This window comes from Ambystoma mexicanum, assembly GCF_040938575.1.
Source record: "Ambystoma mexicanum isolate Mex_15411 chromosome 12 unlocalized genomic scaffold, UKY_AmexF1_1 Mex_chr12_unloc.1, whole genome shotgun sequence".
NCBI classification, from domain to species: domain Eukaryota; kingdom Metazoa; phylum Chordata; class Amphibia; order Caudata; family Ambystomatidae; genus Ambystoma; species Ambystoma mexicanum.
In genome coordinates this window covers 5,356,335-5,376,826 of record NW_027182322.1, presented here as the reverse complement: position 1 = coordinate 5,376,826, position 20,492 = coordinate 5,356,335, and the positions used below count along the sequence as shown (strand labels likewise).

Below are 20,492 nucleotides of genomic sequence, written 5' to 3'. Positions count from 1 at the left end.
TGCCATGACTCGGATTCGAACCGAGGTTGCTGCGGCCACAACGCAGAGTACTAACCACTATACGATCACGGCGAGCTACTTGGGCTACTACAATGTGACGTTCCACCTCTATCATAAGCTGTAATCCATCTGTGATGTCATGACTCATGTTTGAATTAAAGGTTGGTTGTGATGTTATCCATGAGAATAAGTGGACACCTGATCCCCAGTCACTTATTTAAGATCTCAATAATCAAGTCAGAATCCAAATGAAAGTCATCAAAGTGGAGCCAATTAGAAATAATATAGTTACACAAACCTGGCAATGGTGCGGCAGCCAGGGCCGATAATGGCCCGCCAGCCTGAGAGCAGGAAAGTGTGAGAGCAGTGATGGTCTTGTGAGAGTTTACAGCTGTTATTGACCCTGTCCCCTTCCATTGCAGAGTTTTCTCCCTATAAGAAGTGCAGAGGCTCCCTCCGGGGTGCTAATAGTACATTTCTTTTTTTGCGCAGGAGAAGTGCTCTTCACCAATTGCACGTGCCAAATCACCCGAAGGCCACCACCATAAAATTCAGGCATTCATGTTCATGCGTCCTCCATGTTATGTCCTTATAAAGGGATGCATGTTCATGATGACTCCATGTCACACCTGCATACAAGGATGTATGTTCATGCCGCCTCGTTCTCTTGGCTTCATACAGGGATTTTATCTCCTCCCTGTCTCACCCTCATGCAGGGATGCATGACCAATGCTCCTTCCCTTCTCGCCCGCATACATGGATGCACGTTCATGTCTCCTCGTTCTCTCGGCTTCATACAGGGATTTTATCTCCTCCCTGTCTCACCCTCAGGAAGGGATGCATGACCAATGCTCCTTCCCGTCTCGCCCGCATACATGGATGCACGTTCACGCCTCCTCCTTCTCTCGGCTTCATACGGGGATCATATCTCCTCCCTGTCTCACCCTCATGCAGGGATGCATGACCAATGCTCCTTCCTGTCTCGCCCGCATACATGGATGCACGTTCACGCCTCCTCCTTCTCTCGGCTTCATACAGGGATCATATCTCCTCCCTGTCTCACCCTCATGCAGGCATGCATGACCAATGCTCCTTCCCTTCTCGCCTGCATACATGGATGCACGTTCACGCCTCCTCCTTCTCTCGGCTTCATACGGGGATCATATCTCCTCCCTGTCTCACCCTCATGCAGGGATGCATGACCAATGCTCCTTCCTGTCTCGCCCGCATACATGGCTGCACGTTCACGCCTCCTCCTTCTCTCGGCTTCATACGGGGATCATATCTCCTCCCTGTCTCACCCTCATGCAGGGATGCATGACCAATGCTCCTTCCCTTCTCGCCTGCATACATGGATGCACGTTCACGCCTCCTCCTTCTCTCGGCTTCATACGGGGATCATATCTCCTCAATGTCTCACCCTCACTTCCAACATGTGTAACTTCTTGTTCTCTTTGACGTCTGGGGCATGGGTGGCTACTGCACAGCTCTAGATGTCGCCCACCTGCAAGGTGCTATTGAAAGCACTTTTCCACATTGGACGTGCTATATTAACCCCCTCTCCCCAAATACAATAAAAATAAAGAAATATATGTGCTTCCATAATGTCTACCTTCTAATGTTTCATATGTGTAAGCACATTGTCCTCCTCCTGACCACATTCTAAAACTATGTGCAAATTGTTCCTTCCATAAACTGTAACTTCCTTGGCCCTTTATTTATAATGACTGTTATACTCTCTCTCTTTCCGCCACAGTATAAAAAAGCCTAGCACACCTCATGATTGGACTAAGAAATTCCTGTCATTTAGTTGGAAATGATTTTCCCATTATCCCCAAAAACTCCTCACTGTGTCTAAGAACGCTTTTTTTCACAGGACAATACAGATCAGATTGACTTGAAAGGTCCTTTCACGCGACTACAGAATGCCTCTCATTCCACTAAAAGATACTCCAGTGCCTACAATAGCCTAGGACTAGACTATGAGTCCCAATGTAGAAAGACCACAAGTCCACAGATATGCCTGTTTATTTAAACATCTGTATTATCATCAGCGTGTGACTGTAAAGGCGGGACCTCGCGCTCTCTGTAACGCGCTCCATTGGCAACATCAGTTAAATGTCGTTGGTTCAATCCCTCGCGGATGTTGTTTTTATTCCCATTTGTAACTGGGAAATACTGTCGCTGCAATACATATGTCTTAATCAAGCTAGTGGTTATTGACGTAAATGGCAGTGTTATAATGTTTCATGTACTGCAAATGTCACCACATAATGCGCTCTTAATTAGATTTGGTTGAAATACATTACAGTCACCCGATGAAAAAGTGTGCAAAGAGCATTAAAGAAACAAAAGGTTCATAACAGTAACAGGACATATCGAATTGTTTCAGTCCTCCACAGAGATTGCCAATGTATTAATGGAAATTCTAAAATATCTGCCCAACTGCCGTGACATTGCCTCACCGCAATGCCGTGACTCGGAGTCGAACCGAGGTTGCTGCGGCCACAACGCAGAGTACTAACCACTATACGATCACAGCGAGCTGCTTGGGCTACTACAATGTGACGTTCCACCTCTATCATAAGCTGTAATCCATCTGTGATGTCATGACTCATGTTTGAATTAAAGGTTGGTTGTGATGTTATCCATGAGAATAAGTGGACACCTGATCCCCAGTCACTTATTTAAGATCTCAATAATCAAGTCAGAATCCAAATGAAAGTCATCAAAGTGGAGCCAATTAGAAATAATATAGTTACACAAACCTGGCAATGGTGCGGCAGCCAGGGCCGATAATGGCCCGCCAGCCTGAGAGCAGGAAAGTGTGAGAGCAGTGATGGTCTTGTGAGAGTTTACAGCTGTTATTGACCCTGTCCCCTTCCATTGCAGAGTTTTCTCCCTATAAGAAGTGCAGAGGCTCCCTCCGGGGTGCTAATAGTACATTTCTTTTTTTGCGCAGGAGAAGTGCTCTTCACCAATTGCACGTGCCAAATCACCTGAAGGCCACCACCATAAAATTCAGGCATTCATGTTCATGCGTCCTCCATGTTATGTCCTTATAAAGGGATGCATGTTCATGATGACTCCATGTCACACCTGCATACAAGGATGTATGTTCATGCCGCCTCGTTCTCTTGGCTTCATACAGGGATTTTATCTCCTCCCTGTCTCACCCTCATGCAGGGATGCATGACCAATGCTCCTTCCCTTCTCGCCCGCATACATGGATGCACGTTCATGTCTCCTCGTTCTCTCGGCTTCATACAGGGATTTTATCTCCTCCCTGTCTCACCCTCAGGAAGGGATGCATGACCAATGCTCCTTCCCGTCTCGCCCGCATACATGGATGCACGTTCACGCCTCCTCCTTCTCTCGGCTTCATACGGGGATCATATCTCCTCCCTGTCTCACCCTCATGCAGGGATGCATGACCAATGCTCCTTCCTGTCTCGCCCGCATACATGGATGCACGTTCACGCCTCCTCCTTCTCTCGGCTTCATACAGGGATCATATCTCCTCCCTGTCTCACCCTCATGCAGGCATGCATGACCAATGCTCCTTCCCTTCTCGCCTGCATACATGGATGCACGTTCACGCCTCCTCCTTCTCTCGGCTTCATACGGGGATCATATCTCCTCCCTGTCTCACCCTCATGCAGGGATGCATGACCAATGCTCCTTCCTGTCCCGCCCGCATACATGGATGCACGTTCACGCCTCCTCCTTCTCTCGGCTTCATACGGGGATCATATCTCCTCCCTGTCTCACCCTCATGCAGGGATGCATGACCAATGCTCCTTCCCTTCTCGCCTGCATACATGGATGCACGTTCACGCCTCCTCCTTCTCTCGGCTTCATACGGGGATCATATCTCCTCAATGTCTCACCCTCACTTCCAACATGTGTAACTTCTTGTTCTCTTTGACGTCTGGGGCATGGGTGGCTACTGCACAGCTCTAGATGTCGCCCACCTGCAAGGTGCTATTGAAAGCACTTTTCCACATTGGACGTGCTATATTAACCCCCTCTCCCCAAATACAATAAAAATAAAGAAATATATGTGCTTCCATAATGTCTACCTTCTAATGTTTCATATGTGTAAGCACATTGTCCTCCTCCTGACCACATTCTAAAACTATGTGCAAATTGTTCCTTCCATAAACTGTAACTTCCTTGGCCCTTTATTTATAATGACTGTTATACTCTCTCTCTTTCCGCCACAGTATAAAAAAGCCTAGCACACCTCATGATTGGACTAAGAAATTCCTGTCATTTAGTTGGAAATGATTTTCCCATTATCCCCAAAAACTCCTCACTGTGTCTAAGAACGCTTTTTTTCACAGGACAATACAGATCAGATTGACTTGAAAGGTCCTTTCACGCGACTACAGAATGCCTCTCATTCCACTAAAAGATACTCCAGTGCCTACAATAGCCTAGGACTAGACTATGAGTCCCAATGTAGAAAGACCACAAGTCCACAGATATGCCTGTTTATTTAAACATCTGTATTATCATCAGCGTGTGACTGTAAAGGCGGGACCTCGCGCTCTCTGTAACGCGCTCCATTGGCAACATCAGTTAAATGTCGTTGGTTCAATCCCTCGCGGATGTTGTTTTTATTCCCATTTGTAACTGGGAAATACTGTCGCTGCAATACATATGTCTTAATCAAGCTAGTGGTTATTGACGTAAATGGCAGTGTTATAATGTTTCATGTACTGCAAATGTCACCACATAATGCGCTCTTAATTAGATTTGGTTGAAATACATTACAGTCACCCGATGAAAAAGTGTGCAAAGAGCATTAAAGAAACAAAAGGTTCATAACAGTAACAGGACATATCGAATTGTTTCAGTCCTCCACAGAGATTGCCAATGTATTAATGGAAATTCTAAAATATCTGCCCAACTGCCGTGACATTGCCTCACCGCAATGCCGTGACTCGGATTCGAACCGAGGTTGCTGCGGCCACAACGCAGAGTACTAACCACTATACGATCACGGCGAGCTACTTGGGCTACTACAATGTGACGTTCCACCTCTATCATAAGCTGTAATCCATCTGTGATGTCATGACTCATGTTTGAATTAAAGGTTGGTTGTGATGTTATCCATGATAATAAGTGGACACCTGATCCCCAGTCACTTATTTAAGATCTCAATAATCAAGTCAGAATCCAAATGAAAGTCATCAAAGTGGAGCCAATTAGAAATAATATAGTTACACAAACCTGGCAATGGTGCGGCAGCCAGGGCCGATAATGGCCCGCCAGCCTGAGAGCAGGAAAGTGTGAGAGCAGTGATGGTCTTGTGAGAGTTTACAGCTGTTATTGACCCTGTCCCCTTCCATTGCAGAGTTTTCTCCCTATAAGAAGTGCAGAGGCTCCCTCCGGGGTGCTAATAGTACATTTCTTTTTTTGCGCAGGAGAAGTGCTCTTCACCAATTGCACGTGCCAAATCACCCGAAGGCCACCACCATAAAATTCAGGCATTCATGTTCATGCGTCCTCCATGTTATGTCCTTATAAAGGGATGCATGTTCATGATGACTCCATGTCACACCTGCATACAAGGATGTATGTTCATGCCGCCTCGTTCTCTTGGCTTCATACAGGGATTTTATCTCCTCCCTGTCTCACCCTCATGCAGGGATGCATGACCAATGCTCCTTCCCTTCTCGCCCGCATACATGGATGCACGTTCATGTCTCCTCGTTCTCTCGGCTTCATACAGGGATTTTATCTCCTCCCTGTCTCACCCTCAGGAAGGGATGCATGACCAATGCTCCTTCCCGTCTCGCCCGCATACATGGATGCACGTTCACGCCTCCTCCTTCTCTCGGCTTCATACGGGGATCATATCTCCTCCCTGTCTCACCCTCATGCAGGGATGCATGACCAATGCTCCTTCCTGTCTCGCCCGCATACATGGATGCACGTTCACGCCTCCTCCTTCTCTCGGCTTCATACAGGGATCATATCTCCTCCCTGTCTCACCCTCATGCAGGCATGCATGACCAATGCTCCTTCCCTTCTCGCCTGCATACATGGATGCACGTTCACGCCTCCTCCTTCTCTCGGCTTCATACGGGGATCATATCTCCTCCCTGTCTCACCCTCATGCAGGGATGCATGACCAATGCTCCTTCCTGTCTCGCCCGCATACATGGCTGCACGTTCACGCCTCCTCCTTCTCTCGGCTTCATACGGGGATCATATCTCCTTAATGTCTCACCCTCACTTCCAACATGTGTAACTTCTTGTTCTCTTTGACGTCTGGGGCATGGGTGGCTACTGCACAGCTCTAGATGTCGCCCACCTGCAAGGTGCTATTGAAAGCACTTTTCCACATTGGACGTGCTATATTAACCCCCTCTCCCCAAATACAATAAAAATAAAGAAATATATGTGCTTCCATAATGTCTACCTTCTAATGTTTCATATGTGTAAGCACATTGTCCTCCTCCTGACCACATTCTAAAACTATGTGCAAATTGTTCCTTCCATAAACTGTAACTTCCTTGGCCCTTTATTTATAATGACTGTTATACTCTCTCTCTTTCCGCCACAGTATAAAAAAGCCTAGCACACCTCATGATTGGACTAAGAAATTCCTGTCATTTAGTTGGAAATGATTTTCCCATTATCCCCAAAAACTCCTCACTGTGTCTAAGAACGCTTTTTTTCACAGGACAATACAGATCAGATTGACTTGAAAGGTCCTTTCACGCGACTACAGAATGCCTCTCATTCCACTAAAAGATACTCCAGTGCCTACAATAGCCTAGGACTAGACTATGAGTCCCAATGTAGAAAGACCACAAGTCCACAGATATGCCTGTTTATTTAAACATCTGTATTATCATCAGCGTGTGACTGTAAAGGCGGGACCTCGCGCTCTCTGTAACGCGCTCCATTGGCAACATCAGTTAAATGTCGTTGGTTCAATCCCTCGCGGATGTTGTTTTTATTCCCATTTGTAACTGGGAAATACTGTCGCTGCAATACATATGTCTTAATCAAGCTAGTGGTTATTGACGTAAATGGCAGTGTTATAATGTTTCATGTACTGCAAATGTCACCACATAATGCGCTCTTAATTAGATTTGGTTGAAATACATTACAGTCACCCGATGAAAAAGTGTGCAAAGAGCATTAAAGAAACAAAAGGTTCATAACAGTAACAGGACATATCGAATTGTTTCAGTCCTCCACAGAGATTGCCAATGTATTAATGGAAATTCTAAAATATCTGCCCAACTGCCATGACATTGCCTCACCGCAATGCCGTGACTCGGATTCGAACCGAGGTTGCTGCGGCCACAACGCAGAGTACTAACCACTATACGATCACGGCGAGCTACTTGGGCTACTACAATGTGACGTTCCACCTCTATCATAAGCTGTAATCCATCTGTGATGTCATGACTCATGTTTGAATTAAAGGTTGGTTGTGATGTTATCCATGAGAATAAGTGGACACCTGATCCCCAGTCACTTATTTAAGATCTCAATAATCAAGTCAGAATCCAAATGAAAGTCATCAAAGTGGAGCCAATTAGAAATAATATAGTTACACAAACCTGGCAATGGTGCGGCAGCCAGGGCCGATAATGGCCCGCCAGCCTGAGAGCAGGAAAGTGTGAGAGCAGTGATGGTCTTGTGAGAGTTTACAGCTGTTATTGACCCTGTCCCCTTCCATTGCAGAGTTTTCTCCCTATAAGAAGTGCAGAGGCTCCCTCCGGGGTGCTAATAGTACATTTCTTTTTTTGCGCAGGAGAAGTGCTCTTCACCAATTGCACGTGCCAAATCACCCGAAGGCCACCACCATAAAATTCAGGCATTCATGTTCATGCGTCCTCCATGTTATGTCCTTATAAAGGGATGCATGTTCATGATGACTCCATGTCACACCTGCATACAAGGATGTATGTTCATGCCGCCTCGTTCTCTTGGCTTCATACAGGGATTTTATCTCCTCCCTGTCTCACCCTCATGCAGGAATGCATGACCAATGCTCCTTCCCTTCTCGCCCGCATACATGGATGCACGTTCATGTCTCCTCGTTCTCTCGGCTTCATACAGGGATTTTATCTCCTCCCTGTCTCACCCTCAGGAAGGGATGCATGACCAATGCTCCTTCCCGTCTCGCCCGCATACATGGATGCACGTTCACGCCTCCTCCTTCTCTCGGCTTCATACGGGGATCATATCTCCTCCCTGTCTCACCCTCATGCAGGGATGCATGACCAATGCTCCTTCCTGTCTCGCCCGCATACATGGATGCACGTTCACGCCTCCTCCTTCTCTCGGCTTCATACAGGGATCATATCTCCTCCCTGTCTCACCCTCATGCAGGCATGCATGACCAATGCTCCTTCCCTTCTCGCCTGCATACATGGATGCACGTTCACGCCTCCTCCTTCTCTCGGCTTCATACGGGGATCATATCTCCTCCCTGTCTCACCCTCATGCAGGGATGCATGACCAATGCTCCTTCCTGTCTCGCCCGCATACATGGCTGCACGTTCACGCCTCCTCCTTCTCTCGGCTTCATACGGGGATCATATCTCCTCCCTGTCTCACCCTCATGCAGGGATGCATGACCAATGCTCCTTCCCTTCTCGCCTGCATACATGGATGCACGTTCACGCCTCCTCCTTCTCTCGGCTTCATACGGGGATCATATCTCCTCAATGTCTCACCCTCACTTCCAACATGTGTAACTTCTTGTTCTCTTTGACGTCTGGGGCATGGGTGGCTACTGCACAGCTCTAGATGTCGCCCACCTGCAAGGTGCTATTGAAAGCACTTTTCCACATTGGACGTGCTATATTAACCCCCTCTCCCCAAATACAATAAAAATAAAGAAATATATGTGCTTCCATAATGTCTACCTTCTAATGTTTCATATGTGTAAGCACATTGTCCTCCTCCTGACCACATTCTAAAACTATGTGCAAATTGTTCCTTCCATAAACTGTAACTTCCTTGGCCCTTTATTTATAATGACTGTTATACTCTCTCTCTTTCCGCCACAGTATAAAAAAGCCTAGCACACCTCATGATTGGACGAAGAAATTCCTGTCATTTAGTTGGAAATGATTTTCCCATTATCCCCAAAAACTCCTCACTGTGTCTAAGAACGCTTTTTTTCACAGGACAATACAGATCAGATTGACTTGAAAGGTCCTTTCACGCGACTACAGAATGCCTCTCATTCCACTAAAAGATACTCCAGTGCCTACAATAGCCTAGGACTAGACTATGAGTCCCAATGTAGAAAGACCACAAGTCCACAGATATGCCTGTTTATTTAAACATCTGTATTATCATCAGCGTGTGACTGTAAAGGCGGGACCTCGCGCTCTCTGTAACGCGCTCCATTGGCAACATCAGTTAAATGTCGTTGGTTCAATCCCTCGCGGATGTTGTTTTTATTCCCATTTGTAACTGGGAAATACTGTCGCTGCAATACATATGTCTTAATCAAGCTAGTGGTTATTGACGTAAATGGCAGTGTTATAATGTTTCATGTACTGCAAATGTCACCACATAATGCGCTCTTAATTAGATTTGGTTGAAATACATTACAGTCACCCGATGAAAAAGTGTGCAAAGAGCATTAAAGAAACAAAAGGTTCATAACAGTAACAGGACATATCGAATTGTTTCAGTCCTCCACAGAGATTGCCAATGTATTAATGGAAATTCTAAAATATCTGCCCAACTGCCGTGACATTGCCACACCGCAATGCCGTGACTCGGATTCGAACCGAGGTTGCTGCGGCCACAACGCAGAGTACTAACCACTATACGATCACGGCGAGCTACTTGGGCTACTACAATGTGACGTTCCACCTCTATCATAAGCTGTAATCCATCTGTGATGTCATGACTCATGTTTGAATTAAAGGTTGGTTGTGATGTTATCCATGAGAATAAGTGGACACCTGATCCCCAGTCACTTATTTAAGATCTCAATAATCAAGTCAGAATCCAAATGAAAGTCATCAAAGTGGAGCCAATTAGAAATAATATAGTTACACAAACCTGGCAATGGTGCGGCAGCCAGGGCCGATAATGGCCCGCCAGCCTGAGAGCAGGAAAGTGTGAGAGCAGTGATGGTCTTGTGAGAGTTTACAGCTGTTATTGACCCTGTCCCCTTCCATTGCAGAGTTTTCTCCCTATAAGAAGTGCAGAGGCTCCGTCCGGGGTGCTAATAGTACATTTCTTTTTTTGCGCAGGAGAAGTGCTCTTCACCAATTGCACGTGCCAAATCACCCGAAGGCCACCACCATAAAATTCAGGCATTCATGTTCATGCGTCCTCCATGTTATGTCCTTATAAAGGGATGCATGTTCATGATGACTCCATGTCACACCTGCATACAAGGATGTATGTTCATGCCGCCTCGTTCTCTTGGCTTCATACAGGGATTTTATCTCCTCCCTGTCTCACCCTCATGCAGGGATGCATGACCAATGCTCCTTCCCTTCTCGCCCGCATACATGGATGCACGTTCATGTCTCCTCGTTCTCTCGGCTTCATACAGGGATTTTATCTCCTCCCTGTCTCACCCTCAGGAAGGGATGCATGACCAATGCTCCTTCCCGTCTCGCCCGCATACATGGATGCACGTTCACGCCTCCTCCTTCTCTCGGCTTCATACGGGGATCATATCTCCTCCCTGTCTCACCCTCATGCAGGGATGCATGACCAATGCTCCTTCCTGTCTCGCCCGCATACATGGATGCACGTTCACGCCTCCTCCTTCTCTCGGCTTCATACAGGGATCATATCTCCTCCCTGTATCACCCTCATGCAGGCATGCATGACCAATGCTCCTTCCCTTCTCGCCTGCATACATGGATGCACGTTCACGCCTCCTCCTTCTCTCGGCTTCATACGGGGATCATATCTCCTCCCTGTCTCACCCTCATGCAGGGATGCATGACCAATGCTCCTTCCTGTCTCGCCCGCATACATGGCTGCACGTTCACGCCTCCTCCTTCTCTCGGCTTCATACGGGGATCATATCTCCTCCCTGTCTCACCCTCATGCAGGGATGCATGACCAATGCTCCTTCCCTTCTCGCCTGCATACATGGATGCACGTTCACGCCTCCTCCTTCTCTCGGCTTCATACGGGGATCATATCTCCTCAATGTCTCACCCTCACTTCCAACATGTGTAACTTCTTGTTCTCTTTGACGTCTGGGGCATGGGTGGCTACTGCACAGCTCTAGATGTCGCCCACCTGCAAGGTGCTATTGAAAGCACTTTTCCACATTGGACGTGCTATATTAACCCCCTCTCCCCAAATACAATGAAAATAAAGAAATATATGTGCTTCCATAATGTCTACCTTCTAATGTTTCATATGTGTAAGCACATTGTCCTCCTCCTGACCACATTCTAAAACTATGTGCAAATTGTTCCTTCCATAAACTGTAACTTCCTTGGCCCTTTATTTATAATGACTGTTATACTCTCTCTCTTTCCGCCACAGTATAAAAAAGCCTAGCACACCTCATGATTGGACTAAGAATTCCTGTCATTTAGTTGGAAATGATTTTCCCATTATCCCCAAAAACTCCTCACTGTGTCTAAGAACGCTTTTTTTCGCAGGACAATACAGATCAGATTGACTTGAAAGGTCCTTTCACGCGACTACAGAATGCCTCTCATTCCACTAAAAGATACTCCAGTGCCTACAATAGCCTAGGACTAGACTATGAGTCCCAATGTAGAAAGACCACAAGTCCACAGATATGCCTGTTTATTTAAACATCTGTATTATCATCAGCGTGTGACTGTAAAGGCGGGACCTCGCGCTCTCTGTAACGCGCTCCATTGGCAACATCAGTTAAATGTCGTTGGTTCAATCCCTCGCGGATGTTGTTTTTATTCCCATTTGTAACTGGGAAATACTGTCGCTGCAATACATATGTCTTAATCAAGCTAGTGGTTATTGACGTAAATGGCAGTGTTATAATGTTTCATGTACTGCAAATGTCACCACATAATGCGCTCTTAATTAGATTTGGTTGAAATACATTACAGTCACCCGATGAAAAAGTGTGCAAAGAGCATTAAAGAAACAAAAGGTTCATAACAGTAACAGGACATATCGAATTGTTTCAGTCCTCCACAGAGATTGCCAATGTATTAATGGAAATTCTAAAATATCTGCCCAACTGCCGTGACATTGCCTCACCGCAATGCCGTGACTCGGATTCGAACCGAGGTTGCTGCGGCCACAACGCAGAGTACTAACCACTATACGATCACGGCGAGCTACTTGGGCTACTACAATGTGACGTTCCACCTCTATCATAAGCTGTAATCCATCTGTGATGTCATGACTCATGTTTGAATTAAAGGTTGGTTGTGATGTTATCCATGAGAATAAGTGGACACCTGATCCCCAGTCACTTATTTAAGATCTCAATAATCAAGTCAGAATCCAAATGAAAGTCATCAAAGTGGAGCCAATTAGAAATAATATAGTTACACAAACCTGGCAATGGTGCGGCAGCCAGGGCCGATAATGGCCCGCCAGCCTGAGAGCAGGAAAGTGTGAGAGCAGTGATGGTCTTGTGAGAGTTTACAGCTGTTATTGACCCTGTCCCCTTCCATTGCAGAGTTTTCTCCCTATAAGAAGTGCAGAGGCTCCCTCCGGGGTGCTAATAGTACATTTCTTTTTTTGCGCAGGAGAAGTGCTCTTCACCAATTGCACGTGCCAAATCACCCGAAGGCCACCACCATAAAATTCAGGCATTCATGTTCATGCGTCCTCCATGTTATGTCCTTATAAAGGGATGCATGTTCATGATGACTCCATGTCACACCTGCATACAAGGATGTATGTTCATGCCGCCTCGTTCTCTTGGCTTCATACAGGGATTTTATCTCCTCCCTGTCTCACCCTCATGCAGGGATGCATGACCAATGCTCCTTCCCTTCTCGCCCGCATACATGGATGCACGTTCATGTCTCCTCGTTCTCTCGGCTTCATACAGGGATTTTATCTCCTCCCTGTCTCACCCTCAGGAAGGGATGCATGACCAATGCTCCTTCCCGTCTCGCCCGCATACATGGATGCACGTTCACGCCTCCTCCTTCTCTCGGCTTCATACGGGGATCATATCTCCTCCCTGTCTCACCCTCATGCAGGGATGCATGACCAATGCTCCTTCCTGTCTCGCCCGCATACATGGATGCACGTTCACGCCTCCTCCTTCTCTCGGCTTCATACAGGGATCATATCTCCTCCCTGTCTCACCCTCATGCAGGCATGCATGACCAATGCTCCTTCCCTTCTCGCCTGCATACATGGATGCACGTTCACGCCTCCTCCTTCTCTCGGCTTCATACGGGGATCATATCTCCTCCCTGTCTCACCCTCATGCAGGGATGCATGACCAATGCTCCTTCCTGTCTCGCCCGCATACATGGCTGCACGTTCACGCCTCCTCCTTCTCTCGGCTTCATACGGGGATCATATCTCCTCCCTGTCTCACCCTCATGCAGGGATGCATGACCAATGCTCCTTCCCTTCTCGCCTGCATACATGGATGCACGTTCACGCCTCCTCCTTCTCTCGGCTTCATACGGGGATCATATCTCCTCAATGTCTCACCCTCACTTCCAACATGTGTAACTTCTTGTTCTCTTTGACGTCTGGGGCATGGGTGGCTACTGCACAGCTCTAGATGTCGCCCACCTGCAAGGTGCTATTGAAAGCACTTTTCCACATTGGACGTGCTATATTAACCCCCTCTCCCCAAATACAATAAAAATAAAGAAATATATGTGCTTCCATAATGTCTACCTTCTAATGTTTCATATGTGTAAGCACATTGTCCTCCTCCTGACCACATTCTAAAACTATGTGCAAATTGTTCCTTCCATAAACTGTAACTTCCTTGGCCCTTTATTTATAATGACTGTTATACTCTCTCTCTTTCCGCCACAGTATAAAAAAGCCTAGCACACCTCATGATTGGACTAAGAAATTCCTGTCATTTAGTTGGAAATGATTTTCCCATTATCCCCAAAAACTCCTCACTGTGTCTCAGAACGCTTTTTTTCACAGGACAATACAGATCAGATTGACTTGAAAGGTCCTTTCACGCGACTACAGAATGCCTCTCATTCCACTAAAAGATACTCCAGTGCCTACAATAGCCTAGGACTAGACTATGAGTCCCAATGTAGAAAGACCACAAGTCCACAGATATGCCTGTTTATTTAAACATCTGTATTATCATCAGCGTGTGACTGTAAAGGCGGGACCTCGCGCTCTCTGTAACGCGCTCCATTGGCAACATCAGTTAAATGTCGTTGGTTCAATCCCTCGCGGATGTTGTTTTTATTCCCATTTGTAACTGGGAAATACTGTCGCTGCAATACATATGTCTTAATCAAGCTAGTGGTTATTGACGTAAATGGCAGTGTTATAATGTTTCATGTACTGCAAATGTCACCACATAATGCGCTCTTAATTAGATTTGGTTGAAATACATTACAGTCACCCGATGAAAAAGTGTGCAAAGAGCATTAAAGAAACAAAAGGTTCATAACAGTAACAGGACATATCGAATTGTTTCAGTCCTCCACAGAGATTGCCAATGTATTAATGGAAATTCTAAAATATCTGCCCAACTGCCGTGACATTGCCTCACCGCAATGCCGTGACTCGGATTCAAACCGAGGTTGCTGCGGCCACAACGCAGAGTACTAACCACTATACGATCACAGCGAGCTACTTGGACCGCTACAATGTGACGTTCCACCTCTATCATAAGCTGTACTCCATCTGTGATGTCATGACTCATGTTTGAATTAAAGGTTGGTTGTGATGTTATCCATGAGAATAAGTGGACACCTGATCCCCAGTCACTTATTTAAGATCTCAATAATCAAGTCAGAATCCAAATAAAAGTCATCAAAGTGGAGATAATTAGAAATAATATAGTTACACAAACCTGGCAATGGTGGGGCAGCCAGGGCCGATAATGGCCCGCCAGCCTGAGAGCAGGAAAGTGTGAGAGCAGTGATGGTCTTGTGAGAGTTTACAGCTGTTATTGACCCTGTCCCCTTCCATTGCAGAGTTTTCTCCCTATAAGAAGTGCAGAGGCTCCCTCCGGGGTGCTAATAGTACATTTCTTTTTTTGCGCAGGAGAAGTGCTCTTCACCAATTGCACGTGCCAAATCACCCGAAGGCCACCACCATAAAATTCAGGCATTCATGTTCATGCGTCCTCCATGTTATGTCCTTATAAAGGGATGCATGTTCATGATGACTCCATGTCACACCTGCATACAAGGATGCATGTTCATGCCGCCTCGTTCTCTTGGCTTCATACAGGGATTTTATCTCCTCCCTGTCTCACCCTCATGCAGGGATGCATGACCAATGCTCCTTCCCTTCTCGCCCGCATACATGGATGCACGTTCATGTCTCCTCGTTCTCTCGGCTTCATACAGGGATTTTATCTCCTCCCTGTCTCACCCTCAGGAAGGGATGCATGACCAATGCTCCTTCCCGTCTCGCCCGCATACATGGATGCACGTTCACGCCTCCTCCTTCTCTCGGCTTCATACGGGGATCATATCTCCTCCCTGTCTCACCCTCATGCAGGGATGCATGACCAATGCTCCTTCCTGTCTCGCCCGCATACATGGATGCACGTTCACGCCTCCTCCTTCTCTCGGCTTCATACAGGGATCATATCTCCTCCCTGTCTCACCCTCATGCAGGCATGCATGACCAATGCTCCTTCCCTTCTCGCCTGCATACATGGATGCACGTTCACGCCTCCTCCTTCTCTCGGCTTCATACGGGGATCATATCTCCTCCCTGTCTCACCCTCATGCAGGGATGCATGACCAATGCTCCTTCCTGTCTCGCCCGCATACATGGCTGCACGTTCACGCCTCCTCCTTCTCTCGGCTTCATACGGGGATCATATCTCCTCCCTGTCTCACCCTCATGCAGGGATGCATGACCAATGCTCCTTCCCTTCTCGCCTGCATACATGGATGCACGTTCACGCCTCCTCCTTCTCTCGGCTTCATATGGGGATCATATCTCCTCAATGTCTCACCCTCACTTCCAACATGTGTAACTTCTTGTTCTCTTTGACGTCTGGGGCATGGGTGGCTACTGCACAGCTCTAGATGTCGCCCACCTGCAAGGTGCTATTGAAAGCACTTTTCCACATTGGACGTGCTATATTAACCCCCTCTCCCCAAATACAATAAAAATAAAGAAATATATGTGCTTCCATAATGTCTACCTTCTAATGTTTCATATGTGTAAGCACATTGTCCTCCTCCTGACCACATTCTAAAACTATGTGCAAATTGTTCCTTCCATAAACTGTAACTTCCTTGGCCCTTTATTTATAATGACTGTTATACTCTCTCTCTTTCCGCCACAGTATAAAAAAGCCTAGCACACCTCATGATTGGACTAAGAAATTCCTGTCATTTAGTTGGAAATGATTTTCCCATTATCCCCAAAAACTCCTCACTGTGTCTAAGAACGCTTTTTTTCGCAGGACAATACAGATCAGATTGACTTGAAAGGTCCTTTCACGCGACTACAGAATGCCTCTCATTCCACTAAAAGATACTCCAGTGCCTACAATATCCTAGGACTAGACTATGAGTCCCAATGTAGAAAGACCACAAGTCCACAGATATGCCTGTTTATTTAAACATCTGTATTATCATCAGCGTGTGACTGTAAAGGCGGGACCTCGCGCTCTCTGTAACGCGCTCCATTGGCAACATCAGTTAAATGTCGTTGGTTCAATCCCTCGCGGATGTTGTTTTTATTCCCATTTGTAACTGGGAAATACTGTCGCTGCAATACATATGTCTTAATCAAGCTAGTGGTTATTGACGTAAATGGCAGTGTTATAATGTTTCATGTACTGCAAATGTCACCACATAATGCGCTCTTAATTAGATTTGGTTGAAATACATTACAGTCACCCGATGAAAAAGTGTGCAAAGAGCATTAAAGAAACAAAAGGTTCATAACAGTAACAGGACATATCGAATTGTTTCAGTCCTCCACAGAGATTGCCAATGTATTAATGGAAATTCTAAAATATCTGCCCAACTGCCGTGACATTGCCTCACCGCAATGCCGTGACTCGGATTCGAACCGAGGTTGCTGCGGCCACAACGCAGAGTACTAACCACTATACGATCACGGCGAGCTACTTGGGCTACTACAATGTGACGTTCCACCTCTATCATAAGCTGTAATCCATCTGTGATGTCATGACTCATGTTTGAATTAAAGGTTGGTTGTGATGTTATCCATGAGAATAAGTGGACACCTGATCCCCAGTCACTTATTTAAGATCTCAATAATCAAGTCAGAATCCAAATGAAAGTCATCAAAGTGGAGCCAATTAGAAATAATATAGTTACACAAACCTGGCAATGGTGCGGCAGCCAGGGCCGATAATGGCCCGCCAGCCTGAGAGCAGGAAAGTGTGAGAGCAGTGATGGTCTTGTGAGAGTTTACAGCTGTTATTGACCCTGTCCCCTTCCATTGCAGAGTTTTCTCCCTATAAGAAGTGCAGAGGCTCCCTCCGGGGTGCTAATAGTACATTTCTTTTTTTGCGCAGGAGAAGTGCTCTTCACCAATTGCACGTGCCAAATCACCCGAAGGCCACCACCATAAAATTCAGGCATTCATGTTCATGCGTCCTCCATGTTATGTCCTTATAAAGGGATGCATGTTCATGATGACTCCATGTCACACCTGCATACAAGGATGTATGTTCATGCCGCCTCGTTCTCTTGGCTTCATACAGGGATTTTATCTCCTCCCTGTCTCACCCTCATGCAGGGATGCATGACCAATGCTCCTTCCCTTCTCGCCCGCATACATGGATGCACGTTCATGTCTCCTCGTTCTCTCGGCTTCATACAGGGATTTTATCTCCTCCCTGTCTCACCCTCAGGAAGGGATGCATGACCAATGCTCCTTCCCGTCTCGCCCGCATACATGGATGCACGTTCACGCCTCCTCCTTCTCTCGGCTTCATACGGGGATCATATCTCCTCCCTGTCTCACCCTCATGCAGGGATGCATGACCAATGCTCCTTCCTGTCTCGCCCGCATACATGGATGCACGTTCACGCCTCCTCCTTCTCTCGGCTTCATACAGGGATCATATCTCCTCCCTGTCTCACCCTCATGCAGGCATGCATGACCAATGCTCCTTCCCTTCTCGCCTGCATACATGGATGCACGTTCACGCCTCCTCCTTCTCTCGGCTTCATACGGGGATCATATCTCCTCCCTGTCTCACCCTCATGCAGGGATGCATGACCAATGCTCCTTCCTGTCTCGCCCGCATACATGGCTGCACGTTCACGCCTCCTCCTTCTCTCGGCTTCATACGGGGATCATATCTCCTCCCTGTCTCACCCTCATGCAGGGATGCATGACCAATGCTCCTTCCCTTCTCGCCTGCATACATGGATGCACGTTCACGCCTCCTCCTTCTCTCGGCTTCATACGGGGATCATATCTCCTCAATGTCTCACCCTCACTTCCAACATGTGTAACTTCTTGTTCTCTTTGACGTCTGGGGCATGGGTGGCTACTGCACAGCTCTAGATGTCGCCCACCTGCAAGGTGCTATTGAAAGCACTTTTCCACATTGGACGTGCTATATTAACCCCCTCTCCCCAAATACAATAAAAATAAAGAAATATATGTGCTTCCATAATGTCTACCTTCTAATGTTTCATATGTGTAAGCACATTGTCCTCCTCCTGACCACATTCTAAAACTATGTGCAAATTGTTCCTTCCATAAACTGTAACTTCCTTGGCCCTTTATTTATAATGACTGTTATACTCTCTCTCTTTCCGCCACAGTATAAAAAAGCCTAGCACACCTCATGATTGGACTAAGAAATTCCTGTCATTTAGTTGGAAATGATTTTCCCATTATCCCCAAAAACTCCTCACTGTGTCTCAGAACGCTTTTTTTCACAGGACAATACAGATCAGATTGACTTGAAAGGTCCTTTCACGCGACTACAGAATGCCTCTCATTCCACTAAAAGATACTCCAGTGCCTACAATAGCCTAGGACTAGACTATGAGTCCCAATGTAGAAAGACCACAAGTCCACAGATATGCCTGTTTATTTAAACATCTGTATTATCATCAGCGTGTGACTGTAAAGGCGGGACCTCGCGCTCTCTGTAACGCGCTCCATTGGCAACATCAGTTAAATGTCGTTGGTTCAATCCCTCGCGGATGTTGTTTTTATTCCCATTTGTAACTGGGAAATACTGTCGCTGCAATACATATGTCTTAATCAAGCTAGTGGTTATTGACGTAAATGGCAGTGTTATAATGTTTCATGTACTGCAAATGTCACCACATAATGCGCTCTTAATTAGATTTGGTTGAAATACATTACAGTCACCCGATGAAAAAGTGTGCAAAGAGCATTAAAGAAACAAAAGGTTCATAACAGTAACAGGACATATCGAATTGTTTCAGTCCTCCACAGAGATTGCCAATGTATTAATGGAAATTCTAAAATATCTGCCCAACTGCCGTGACATTGCCTCACCGCAATGCCGTGACTCGGATTCGAACCGAGGTTGCTGCGGCCACAACGCAGAGTACTAACCACTATACGATCACGGCGAGCTACTTGGGCTACTACAATGTGACGTTCCACCTCTATCATAAGCTGTAATCCATCTGTGATGTCATGACTCATGTTTGAATTAAAGGTTGGTTGTCATGTTATCCATGAGAATAAGTGGACACCTGATCCCCAGTCACTTATTTAAGATCTCAATAATCAAGTCAGAATCCAAATGAAAGTCATCAAAGTGGAGCCAATTAGAAATAATATAGTTACACAAACCTGGCAATGGTGCGGCAGCCAGGGCCGATAATGGCCCGTCAGCCTGAGAGCAGGAAAGTGTGAGAGCAGTGATGGTCTTGTGAGAGTTTACAGCTGTTATTGACCCTGTCCCCTTCCATTGCAGAGTTTTCTCCCTATAAGAAGTGCAGAGGCTCCCTCCGGGGTGCTAATATTACATTTATTTTTTTGCGCAGGAGAAGTGCTCTTCACCAATTGCACGTGCCAAATCACCCGAAGGCCACCACCATAAAATTCAGGCATTCATGTTCATGCGTCCTCCATGTTATGTCCTTATAAAGGGATGCATGTTCATGATGACTCCATGTCACACCTGCATACAAGGATGCATGTTCATGCCGCCTCGTTCTCTTGGCTTCATACAGGGATTTTATCTCCTCCCTGTCTCACCCTCATGCAGGGATGCATGACCAATGCTCCTTCCCTTCTCGCCCGCATACATGGATGCACGTTCATGTCTCCTCGTTCTCTCGGCTTCATACAGGGATTTTATCTCCTCCCTGTCTCACCCTCAGGAAGGGATGCATGACCAATGC

General features: G+C 46.4%; 7 non-coding genes across 7 annotated transcripts; all 7 read right to left on the bottom strand.

The window, feature by feature from the left end:
• TRNAH-GUG (transfer RNA histidin (anticodon GUG)) lies at nt 1-72 on the bottom strand. Its single transcript has one exon. It is a non-coding gene; the product is annotated as a tRNA-His (tRNA).
• A 4,868-nt stretch (nt 73-4,940) lies between these two features.
• On the bottom strand, nt 4,941-5,012 carry TRNAH-GUG (transfer RNA histidin (anticodon GUG)). Its single transcript has one exon. It is a non-coding gene; the product is annotated as a tRNA-His (tRNA).
• Nucleotides 5,013-7,291: 2,279 nt separating this feature from the next.
• TRNAH-GUG (transfer RNA histidin (anticodon GUG)) lies at nt 7,292-7,363 on the bottom strand. The gene has a single exon. It is a non-coding gene; the product is annotated as a tRNA-His (tRNA).
• A 2,398-nt stretch (nt 7,364-9,761) lies between these two features.
• TRNAH-GUG (transfer RNA histidin (anticodon GUG)) lies at nt 9,762-9,833 on the bottom strand. The gene has a single exon. It is a non-coding gene; the product is annotated as a tRNA-His (tRNA).
• A 2,397-nt stretch (nt 9,834-12,230) lies between these two features.
• TRNAH-GUG (transfer RNA histidin (anticodon GUG)) lies at nt 12,231-12,302 on the bottom strand. Its single transcript has one exon. It is a non-coding gene; the product is annotated as a tRNA-His (tRNA).
• A 4,868-nt stretch (nt 12,303-17,170) lies between these two features.
• TRNAH-GUG (transfer RNA histidin (anticodon GUG)) lies at nt 17,171-17,242 on the bottom strand. The gene has a single exon. It is a non-coding gene; the product is annotated as a tRNA-His (tRNA).
• A 2,398-nt stretch (nt 17,243-19,640) lies between these two features.
• Nucleotides 19,641-19,712, bottom strand: TRNAH-GUG (transfer RNA histidin (anticodon GUG)). The gene has a single exon. It is a non-coding gene; the product is annotated as a tRNA-His (tRNA).
• Between the last annotated feature and the right edge of the window lie 780 nt (nt 19,713-20,492).